This window comes from Alligator sinensis, unplaced genomic scaffold, assembly GCF_000455745.1.
Source record: "Alligator sinensis unplaced genomic scaffold, ASM45574v1 scaffold144_4, whole genome shotgun sequence".
In the NCBI taxonomy this organism is placed as follows: Eukaryota; Metazoa; Chordata; order Crocodylia; family Alligatoridae; genus Alligator; species Alligator sinensis.
Genome location: NW_005842190.1, coordinates 933495 through 944678, shown reverse-complemented (window position 1 = coordinate 944678; position 11184 = coordinate 933495). Strand labels below are relative to the sequence as shown.

The window sequence follows — 11184 nt, the reverse complement described above, 5'->3', positions numbered from 1 at the left end:
AGGTGCTTTTGAAAATCTCAATAAGCCCTTTATCTTTTGAAAATACAACTCCAAGATGACTTACTAAAGGTCTCTTTCAACCCATATGATTTTGTATTACACTGAAAGGTGCTAAATTGGGGGAGAAGATTTATTTGAGAAGAGGGAAATAACAGTAATTTCCCTGTGCTGCTCCTGGCATTCATTTGGGGAGAGGGGGGGGAGGGGGGGAGGGGAGTTAAGGCATCATTCTGTTATTGACATTGATTATTTGTGCTACCTATGAGAGATTTGTATTTGATTCTTGCAATAGGAAGGAGTGCTTCCTCTCTTTAGGACACAGAGCTGCTATGAAGGGTTTTAGGACATGTTGCTACAAAGGGTTATGTGAGCAAACCACAGGACTTCTCTTGAGCAGAGGAGAGGTTGCTTATGTGGGGCCTTAAATATGGGAAAGGAAAAAGGAAGTTCCCTGGGCTAAATGTAGATGTACATAAAAGACTTAATATCCATTACCATATTATTTTTTCCATTAGATTCTAATCATAGCTCTAATGTAATCTAGCAAATTCCCACATCTGTTGTGAGAATGAAACATTCTGGATTTAATCAGGCTTTCTGTGCTGATGGATGATTATATGTATCCGATGAATTCTTGCGACAGGATTTGTAGCTTCAAGGTTCATTATAGAAACCAGATTTGGAGCCATACTTGCAGTTAGGCCTAATAGGTTTGGCCATTGTTTTTTCTGCAGCCTAGTCCCCAAGGGATTTATTTACTTGGGGATTAAAATTGTTCCACGCTTGTCTGATTTGTTTAAAGCTCATGCATTACCCTTATTTGGAGACAGTCAGAGAGACCACAGAAATGCATATAATCTTCCATTATCCCTTTGTGGAAGAAGCAGCTATCCAAAAATGACCTTTTGGAGGGTTTTATACTTATAGTACCATCTTGAGTCAAAAATAGTTGACATATCTGAAGTGTAAGTTTGCTTGGAATGACAGGAAACCTGGAGTTTGTTTAACAGTGTTTTAGCTGGGCACTGAGTATGAAGTCTACTTTGTCCAGCTGAAAAAATGAATAACCAAACAGTTTTTCTAAGGCTTAGGCAGGGTGGGGGTTGTAATTTCCAATGTCATATCTGATCAGCGTTATCAGATGACCCCCTCAAGCTGAGGGGTCTGCCTGGCTGGGGTGTAGCAGCCCCTGTCAGGCCCTCCTGTCCGCAGCGTGAAGCAAACAGGGAGAGGAGAGGGATTTAATTTCCCCCTCTGTCCCATGCATTTCCATGGGGAACATATTTTGCTTTTCCTTATGAATGGGTTGACATACACTGCATATTCCCCCATATCATACTGAGTGAGCCTCACAAATGTGATGAGTCAAGTATTGCAGTCAGCTGGGAAATCTAAAGGATTGCAGTTATTCACATGTACAAACTCTGGCTAAACTTGGACAACCAGTCCATCAAATCAAGAAAAATGAAAGTGGCTTTTGTAGCTTGTGCCTAGACATTTGAGAGCACTGAGCAGGTAGCTGATCATGCACTAGTCCAGGATTTGGGACCTAGCATGGGACCATAAGCAACTTCCTTTGAAATAAAGGAGTGGAAGGGATTTACAGCTGCTCCATGGCAACTGCTCACGTATGCACTGTTACTCTGCAGTCACTGAAAGCTAGCTTGTAGTAGCTTGCCCCATTTAGGATTACTGCTCTGGACAATCAGCTCATGTTCCTGCCTTTGTTTTCCTTGTGCTAACTTTGTGTACCTGTGCCCCTTGGCAGCAGAAGATAGGAATCAGAGAAAAGGCCAGAATCCTGTCTACAACGTGGGTTGTCACAACATTTAAAAAAATTGCTCTCTCTCTGAGCTGAGAATTTAGACAAAACTTGGGTGTGTGTTGGGTTGTTTCTTTTGTTGAGGGACTTGGGCATTTCTTTACATTCCTATTTATTTGCGGACCATTATCCAAGTCTTGTTCCAGTTGTCTCCTTGGCTTTCAGCTGCCTTCACTATCACATTTGTGGGGCTTCTCTCCCTCTTCCCCACCCAGCATGTGCACACACATAAACAGTACCCTAGCTCCTGCATTGCTTCCACTTCAGCCTTGCCATGTGCCTGTGTTTTAGATAGCACGTCTGTTCATTCCACTATCTGGTTTGAAATAGGGACTCAGCTGCTTTTTTTACATTTACCCTAAAGCTGAGCTGTCCATCTGTCAATATACAAGCTGCATCTGGCATGTAGAGGGTTAACATACAGCCTGCAGGTTCCTACCTGGGCTCCACTCCCCATACTGCTCCTGCTGCTATGGTGGCTGTGATTTCTGGAACAGGACAGCATGGTTGGAGGGGGTCTCAGAGGTACAGCCCACATGGTAGGGGGATCTTGGGGGGTCTGCATAGCATGCAGCCCCCAGCTGCTCAGAAGTTGGGTAGCTCCGCCCTAAAAGAAAGGCCACTGATATAGCCACCCACCAGATTCAGTCAGTTCAAGCTGAGGCTAGGGACACAAGTTACACACAAACTGGTTTAAGTGATCAGAAACTGGTTTAACCTGTAACAGAACTTAAGTTCAGTGTATATAAACCAGGTTCAAAATGGCCACAATGGGTTTAAGATAAACCTGGTTGAATTCAGTATCTGACTTAACTGATTTGGGTCAAACCAGCTTATGCAACTTCTGTCCCAGACCGCTTCCTGGTTTAAGATAAACCAGAGTCCCTCAACAACCCAGCATGCTTTTCAGCCCTGAGCTGGGCTATGCTGTCTGCTCCAGAAAGCAGGGCTGTCCCTCACCCTCTGCTCCCTAGCTGGAGCAGGGGCGGGGCATGGCCAGACACCAGCTGGCATGGCCGCTTTAGGCAAAGGGAACAGGGAGGGGGCTTATTCCCCCCTCCCTCCCCTCTCCCACTGGGGGACCACAGCCAGGGTCTGCCTGGCTGGGATGTAGCAGCCCCTGTCAGGCCCCACTGTCCATAGCGTGAAGCAAACAGGGAGAGGAGAGGGATTTAATTTCCCCCTCTGTCCCACCAGCAGCCCAGATCCACCTGGCCAGGGCGGAGCAGCTTCTGTCAGCCATTTCCCCCTCCCCACTTCAGTGGCAAGGGTAGAAGCATGGCCAGAGCCAGCCAGCATGTCCTTGCCATCTGCCTGCCTCACCAGCACCTGGGGCTTGAGCTGTGGGGCTGAGCCAGGCTGGCCTATGGGTACTGCTGAGGGCAGATGCAGAGGGGCAGCTTGGTCTGGGTCACAGGACTGGGCTCTTCCCAGCAAGCTATGGCTCGGGCTGGGGCTGCAGAGCCTGCATGGCCAGGTTACTCCTGGCTCCCTGTGCCTAGGCTGGGCAGGGCTGTCATGGAACCATAGCCGACTGGGCAGGGCCCTTCAGTGACTATGGCTCTGTGACAGCCCAGCCTGGCAGCATGGGTAGGGGCTGGCTGGGTAGTGGGCTGCCCAGGCGACTGGGAGGTGCTGGTAGGCCCCGATCCCGGCATCATCCCACCCATGCTGCCAGGCTGGGCTGTCACAGAGCCATAGTCACTGAAGGACCCTGCCCAGCTGGCTGCAGTTCCATGACAGCCCTGCCCCACCTGGGCATGGGGAGCCAGGGGCAATCTGACCACACAACCCCCATGGCCCCAGCCTGAGCCATAGCCTGCTAGGAAGGGCCCAGCCCCCCTGGCAGCTTCTGCCCCTCTGCGTCTGCCCTCAGCAGCATCCGCAGTTCGACTTGGCTCATCCCCGCAGCTCTGCAGCCCTCGCCGTGGGTGGATAGCCCAGCCATGCTGGCTGGCTGCGACCAGACCCCCAGCCACCTGTGCAGGAGCAGGGGGGAAAGCTGGGCAGAACCTGGCTAGGGTCCCATACCCGCCTGGATACAGGGGAGTTGAATCCTACTCCCCTTTACCTGAGGCACTGCCCGGGCCGGTGTCTGGCCTCAGAGACAAGCCTAGCAAGGACTGCTTCCCCTTTCTCCCTCCAGGCACACCCCGCCTGGGGTCCCTGCAGGCCAGGGTGGGGTTTAAACCCCTCCCCAATCATATTTAGCTCCTATCGGTGGCCCGGCCGTGCTCCCTAGTCAGCTTCCCTTCATCTTTGAAGCTGCACTGAAGGGAAGATAGGGCTCGCTTTAGCATTCCCCGGCTTCTGGTCTGAGCCACTGCAGGCATGTGTCTGCATTTCCAGAATCAAAAGTGAATGTCTATTCACTTGCAAATCAGTTGAATCCTTGCAGGTTAGACTAACCTGCAAAGATTGAATCAATTCAGGATCCAGCTTTTTGAATGTCTGTCCCTAGCCTAAGAGAGTTTCATGACTTTTGTCTACCATTTGTAATAGTATATAATAATATACTATTATTATATTATACTATTAATATACTATTATTATATAAATAGTATATAATAGTATATAATAATAAGTATAATATGGGAAGATAGCACTTGGTGATGAATTGCTTTGAAAAGATGATAGGTTTGTTTGTTTTAACATTGGTATGTAACTAAGCATAGTTTGCAAAATAGATGAGGTTCCATGGTTTTGACTCCATTAATGTACCCTAAGGAAATTACTAAGTATTCTGTACTTAGTTGCGGAATGTACTCATGCTGAAAACCACTCATTTGCACAAGTCCAATCTACTACTGCAGAGTAAGTTTTAAATTATTTGTTGCATGGGTACATGCACACACACATATAACATGTGACCAGGTTTCTTCAAACTTTTCAGAAGTCTGCTTAGCCTTTGAAGTGAGTCTGGCCAAATCAGTTTGTTAGGAAAAGTTGAAATATACAAAAAAAAAAGCTTATTTTTGTTGTTTTTCAGACCAACCTAACTTCAGCGGGCCACAGATTTCATAAAAATCTATAGCAGAATACCTAGAATCATAGAAGTAGAACTGGGAAGGACCTCAAGAGGTCTTCTAGTCCAACCCCCCTGCCTGAAGCATATCATGCAGCGATATGAAGATAATACCTATTTATTACATTTGCTATAGGATGACTCAGGCCATTTTATCTATAAGAGAACTCATAGGGGAGTGCTGATTTAATTGTATTAAAATCCCTTGAAACAAATTCCAAATCTTAAATGTTACTTCCTTGTTAAAATGCTTTCTGAGATACTTTAGCAGATTCTCAAATGCTGCATTGAACCCATAAATAAGTATTGGTTTTAATTTCTTTTAATGGATGGAGTTGGATGCAGAATGCCTGATAACACAATTAGATGACACTAAATTGGGATTGTAATCTTCCGTGCTGTTGTGGAAACACACGCAGCATACTTTTGGGTCAGGTCAGCAGAAGCTTTTATTCAAAAGAAACTACAGCTGTAGGGGGGATTCCAAAGTGACATGGATTTCCCAAGCACTTGGAAGGGGTCCCCCCCAAGAGCAAAATCAGGAGGCTTATATACTTTTTAACAGTTGCTTACAACTCACGTGATCATATAGTGAAATTAGCATGAAAAGCGGCTATAATATTACTTCATTATTTCTTTGCTGTAATCAGGATGGGAACTAATGGGGGAGGCGAGGTTAGTTCACAAACCTCCTTCTTGCCCCTGGAAATCAGATTTGTACATACTTTTTTGCTATCTTCAAGGCCGCGGTGAGCGAAGCAGTTGCAGAGGAGTTACAAAGAACAAACACTTTCTCTTATCTGTTCTACTATACAGAGCCAGCAATTCTCCACAAAGCGGTTATGTCATCTTATAACTAAAATAATCAAAGTTTAAGGCAGATATTTTTTCTGATTCCACAGTGCTGTTCACCGGTGCATCTGGTCCATATGGGTTTTTAAGACATTGCTGTTGCTCGGGAAAAGGACTGCCTGTTATTGGGTCAGATTCCAGAGAGCCCTCAGGGGTTCTTTCCTGCCATGTCTTTGCTGTAATAAATTTATTTAGTTGGGGGGAAGATGTATGTCCCATCCCTCCTGGTCCCCTCCTTCAATCTTCCCATCCACCTTCCCGTTTGGGGCTCCACCTCCCCTACACCTCACCTAACGCCAGCCAATGATGTTGAGTCCCGGTCTTCTTGGTTTGGTTACAGTACCATTATATGTGCCTTGGCCTTTTGAATTGGGATAAATGTATGAGGATGGCAGTTCGTCCTGCTCTGCATAGGCCATAGTGGGACTGGCTTAGCCTCTTCCTGACCCTGGGTAACCTTGTCTCCCGGCGCCGTTTCCTCTCACTGGCTTGTAGTTGCCATGGTGTAGACAACTATCTCTCCTCTCCTCAGGTTCCTGGTGGGTCCAATCTAGTCTGGAGACATCAGGAGTTCATGGCTCTGTCTCAGGTGAGTATTGTAGCCCTTCTGGACTTAAATTATTCCCAAAAGCCCCTTCCTGGGGCTGCTACCACTTTCCCTCAGTGGGGCTTTGCTCTGCTCTGGGCTGCTTGGTGCCCACCGGGGAACCCACTTCCGGTTCCTCTTGCCTCCTGTCCATCGGGGTTTTTATTCCCCTTTTGAGGGGCCAACTGACAAATCGGCACTGGCACGCAGCCATAAAATGTGCCCATGCTGGCACAGGAGCTGGTCCTGGCTCCTCCCAGATCAGCTGCTTTTTGCTTTTTTCTTAAGTAGATTTCTGGACACTTGCAGATTTTGTGGTTTCTGTGAAATCCACAAAATTACAAATTAAGTAGGTCCCTAATTATATATAATAATTTATTTCACAGCAAAAACCTTTGTGGAAGTTAATTGGAAAATAAAAGCACATTTTGTGCTTTGTCATATAAAACAGCACTAATCTTAAATTGTTTAAGAAAAATAATAGCTACACAGAACTGTCCATTTCTAAGGCTTCTACAACCTGCTAAAATATGGATAAAACTGTGCTTTTTGTTAAAAGATCTTATGTTATGGGGAAAAGAAGCTACGAGAACCCACATATGAAGGATACAATTGCATATTATGATTGTGCATTTAAAACATTGTGTGTGTGTGAAAGAAAATTTATACCATCAAGAGTAAAGCCCACTCTACTGCATATGCAGAGCACTCAGACATTTATAGAAGAGTTGTAATCTTGCAATTTGGAATTTACATTCATTTTCTAAAAGATCTGTTCCCTTAAGAACATAAATTTCATAGAATACTTATTTAAAGGATTCCTGTTAATGAATGTCTTGACATATAACTAAGTTAAAATGATTAATTTTCAGAGGTACTACCCTCTAAATACAGCAAAAGCTGTGCTATCCGGCACTTTATTAATTGGCATGCTTTATTAACCGGCATGCCGATCAACGAGGCAAAAGCGAAACTGGAAGTCCCACTGTGGCACTTCTGGTTTTGCCAAGTCCCACTTTGCTAACTTTGGACCATGGCCTGGGGCAAAGCATCCTGCGTGGGGCCACCCTCCCTGTTCCCCGGCACACTGACGCCAGGGAGCGAAAGCCCTGGCACATTGGACGCAGCGGGAGGGGCAGTGGCCTGAACAGGCAAAGACGCCTCTTGGATAACCGGCATATTTGATTAACTGTCACTTCCCATTCCCCATGGATGCCGGATAACACAGCTTTTACTGCAGTATGCCTGGATGTTACAAACAAAACAAACAAAACAAAACTATTAAAGGGTTTTTTTTCCCCTCCTGATCCCTTGGGGATGTTCAGAAAGCCCCTTTGGACTTGTTTGTGAGCCTTTTCCCACCCAGCCCCTTTCTTTGCCTTACCCACCTACTGCCTTTTTATGCTTCTGGTTTCCTGTTGCTGTGAAACACCTTACAGCAGAAGAGTTTGCACCAGCAACGAAACAGTGGTGCTGACTATTCACAAAATACTTTCCAAACAGACTAATAGGGAGAGGGGGTGGAAAAAGGGAATACAATAACAGTATGTGTTATAATTTTCCACCCTCATATTTTTGGACAACAACATTAAGTACAAAATCTTTGGGTGGAAATGTGATTTTCTTTTTTTTCTTTTTTTTTTGGTTAACAGTACCCCTGAACTCCTTTGTCTACACACAACTTCTAATGCTTGGACGATACTAAAATAATGATCTATACTACTCCTTCCTGATAGGACCACAGTTTTATGAGAATAAGTGTGTTCATTTGGGTGTGGTAGTGTGGATATGCTGTGGTAGCTTTGATGCTCCAGGAAATATGCAAGAAGCAAGATTATTTTTGTGGGTGGTATCTTTCATAGGACCAATTGCGTAATTTGTTCACATTTGTGAAAAGGAATAACACTTTATGGACATAAGGCACTTCTATATCCACTGTAGGGTTTGTATCATAACTGAATTCTAAATTAAACATACCTACCCTAACTTTAATCTATACCATGGGTAACAGTAACAGTGAAGACGCAACTGTTTGGACTATAGCAAAGGCTGCACAAGATCATGGGAGCCTGAGGTTTCATAACTGGGTAACTACCCCAGTGTAGTCTATTCTGCTGAATCTACATTACGCTGCAGCTGTTACTCATGTTAGCTAAATTAAAGCTGCATGGGTAGACATACCCAAATTTACAATCCTTCCTTTATTTGCTACATAGCATAACGAGAATACAGCTTTCAAATGAAAAACAAGCCTGAGATCCAGAGATGCTTACGTTTCATGCATCTGTTATATCGTTTTAATTTATTTATTTATTTATTTATTTTGATGTCTAAGGGAAGCAATATTGTTTTATAGGGGTGCATTGAGAGAGATTTTGGGGGCCGATTGCAATAGCCAATTTTTAAGGAGGGATATCAGCTGATACTGATGCAATTTCTGATATAGCTGCATGCAGCTGATAAGTCCATTGTGGTGGAAGGGAAGGGGAAAGGGAAGGGGTGTGGGGGGGGCAAATCACACCCTTTCCCTCCCTGCCCGATGCAGCCCCGACTCAATGCCCCACCTCCACCCATGTGCCGGGAACAGGTGGGCCTGTGCTGGATGTGCAGCGGCACTGGGAGTGGGGCTAGGGTGAAATTTGGGATGGCTGTAGCCCTCTCTGTAGCCCCCTTCCTGAGCCCAGCCCCTGCCAAGAAAACCCCAGCGCAGCCCCAGCTCCAACCCACAGCTGCAGCCTGCTGCCCCACCTCACACAGATCTGGGGGCGCATCCTCCCCCCCCTGTGCCCTCCCAGGGTGAAAGAAGCAGTGGGAGCCACCCCACCCGCCACAACAAGCTGCGGGTCCATCCCGTACCCTACCCCAGCTGGGCAGTGCCTGCTTCTGCCCCTGCCCCTTCCCTCACCATGGGGGGCATTGATCTGCATCCCCTGTGCTCCTTCCCTCCCCCCTTCCCTTCCACCACAACAGACTTACCAGCTGCACGCAGCTCTCCACGCTGCCAGGCTTTATTCCTCGCTGCCTGCATGCAGCGCTGCAGCTGTGCGCACGCGCCAGCATTTATTGGCCAAATTATTGGCTGCATTGGGCCGATTTCTGATACAGCCAATTTTCTTTATAGCAGTACCAATCTGATATCAGATCAGTGTATTGGTATACCTCTATTGTATTATAATTTGCTTTCTTTCATTAATGATGACAACCTCCAGAAACCTTATTGTCCTTTAGGGGTCAGCATTCATGTGAAACTGACCAGGCAGTGTGGAAATTTTATTAAATGTATTTGTTGGTGCCATTGCCCAGAACACTGGGATGGCAGTGGATTCCAGTAAGGGTTGGAGAAGATAGGTCAATATAATACAACTCAGTTATAAAGGAATTTTTGTTGCAAAAGAAAATAAGTATCTCATTCATGGGCTACACTCTTAAGACCATGGGCTTTGTTTGGTACCCGTTGAAGCTTTTGAAATTGTGAATTGGGAATCTTTCTGTTGACTTTGAGCATTGCATCAGGGCTTTTGTAACCTAGGACCTTGGACAATTGAAAGGGGTTTGTTGATAACATAATAGAGTTCAAAAGTGTATAAACAAGTTAAACCGACACTGTAGATTTCTTTTATCTAAATTTAATAAATCTTCAAAGATGCTACACAAACTTTTCACATTGCTGTGCTATGCAACATAGATAAAAGTAGATTAACTGCTGTACATACCATATTTACTCAAATACAAGATGAACCTGACTATAAGATGACCCTTCTCCCCCCCATCATTAGATTTTGTGTATGGAAAAAATGAAATTTGTTATAAATATTCAGATATAGAATCTAATTATTGGAGGTTTGCCCTTGCATTTGTCCCCTTCCCACTGCTACAGCAGGGAAAATAAATCTGGGGAGAAAGGATGAGATAGCCCCTTGCCCTCTGCCTCCTCAGCTTCTTTCCTTACACTCCCTTTCCCCTCCCTCTTCTTTCCCCCTCTCCCTCCTTATTAGGAGTCCCTGCTCTCCTTGAGCACATGGAAATGAGGGGCAAATTTAAAAACACTGACTTTGAAATAAACATGCTTTAGTATTTTGCATCTAGGGAAATTAGTATACATATTCATAGACTGAGTTCATCTAGAATCGATGACAAAAAATTACCTTTCGTGAAACTGCTACACATTTTAGCACAGGTACTCCATACATACATTTATATGTCTACTTATATATAGTACAAACTATGCATGATATTAGTCTGAAGCCAAAAGTCTTGTGAATTACTATACAGTTTATTAGCAGGGCCCCTGCAGAGTCAATAATGTTTCAAGCCATGGGGACTCCATAGCTCAGCACTGTTCAGTATGTTTGCATGTTCCTGATTACGCCCCCGCCCCCACCCCCCGGCCACACACACACACAAAGGCTCCACATGCTAATTAGTCTCCCTCACTCATGACTGGAACTGGGTTTTCTTGTCACAAGTCCTGGGATCCTCTAAAATCTATATGCAGATGAGGCACAGGGTCCGGCTTCACCCCATGGAGGGTAGGGGCACACTAATCATGCACCAGGCTGAGAGAGAGGGTGACAGAGGGAGTCTGGGTGAACATTTTGGGGCCCCATTTCATGATGTTTGCCAGGAATTTAAGGCTGGTAAAGAAATTTGGAGGCTGAAATTTAAGGCTGGAAAGAAAAGGCAAAACGTTGCTCAACCTGGTACTGGCTACTGGGGATGACCTAGTCAGCGACCTAGTGATCGATGGGAAGCTGGGTGACAGCGACCACGAGCTGATCACCTTCACCATCCGCCGAAAAGCTGGCAAGTCAGTCAACAACACGGAAGTCCTTGACTTCAGGAAAGCCGACTTGACAAGCTCAGGAGGCTTGTCAGTGAGGCCCTAAGGGACCATGACCA

The 11184-nt window shown here is 45.5% G+C and overlaps 1 protein-coding gene across 1 annotated transcript in view; it reads left to right on the top strand.

The window, feature by feature from the left end:
* Nucleotides 1-6264: 6264 nt before the first annotated feature.
* Nucleotides 6265-11184, top strand: part of KIAA1211L (KIAA1211 like) — a 90884-nt gene continuing 85964 nt past the window's right edge. The window contains exon 1 of the mRNA XM_025207251.1: nt 6265-6288. The gene's annotated coding sequence lies outside the window, so the exon portion shown is untranslated. The remainder of the gene's footprint in view (nt 6289-11184) is intronic.